The 575-nt window shown below is 39.7% G+C and overlaps 1 non-coding gene across 1 annotated transcript; it reads right to left on the bottom strand.

Annotated features, from left to right (window-relative positions):
* Positions 1 to 221: 221 nt before the first annotated feature.
* LOC149493216 (small nucleolar RNA R71) lies at positions 222 to 328 on the bottom strand. Its single transcript, XR_016318616.1, has one exon. It is a non-coding gene; the product is annotated as a small nucleolar RNA R71 (small nucleolar RNA).
* Positions 329 to 575: the final 247 nt, after the last annotated feature.

Genomic DNA, 575 nt, shown 5'->3' with positions numbered 1-575 from the left:
GTGAAGATCCTAATGCTCACATCACCAATTTTTTGGAAATTTGTGACACATTCAAACAAAATGGTGTTTCTGAAGATGCAATCAAGTTGAGGCTTTTTCCTTTTACTCTTAGGGATAAAGCTAGATCATGGTTACAATCGTGTCCCGCTGGAAGTTTTACCACATGGGATGAATTAGCTCAAAAATTCCTAGCTAAATTCTTCCCATCCTCAAAAACCACCAAGCTGCGTAATGAGATAATGACATTTGCTCATCATGATCAAGAGAGCTTGTACGAAGCTTGGGAAAGATTCAAGGACTTGCTAAGGAAGTGCCCGCATCACAGTTTGCCCAAGTGGCTACAGGTACAAACTTTTTATAATGCATTATCTCCTAATATTAAAATCACTTTAGATGCAGCTGCAGGTGGATCCTTTGAAAAGAAAGGTATTAATGAAGCATATGAGTTGATAGAGGAGATGGCAAGCAACAGCCACTACCAAAACAATACCGAAAGGAGAAGAACCGCAGGAGTCTATGAAATAGACGCCATTACAGCACTCAATGCCAAGGTAGATAACATGGTAAGGAAATTG

The sequence above is a fragment of the Jatropha curcas genome, chromosome 10 (assembly GCF_041381405.1).
Source record: "Jatropha curcas cultivar XTBG-Jc1 chromosome 10, XTBG_Jcur_1.0, whole genome shotgun sequence".
NCBI classification, from domain to species: domain Eukaryota; kingdom Viridiplantae; phylum Streptophyta; class Magnoliopsida; order Malpighiales; family Euphorbiaceae; genus Jatropha; species Jatropha curcas.
Note: the sequence above shows the minus strand (reverse complement) of the source record. Positions and strands in the feature narration are given on the sequence as shown.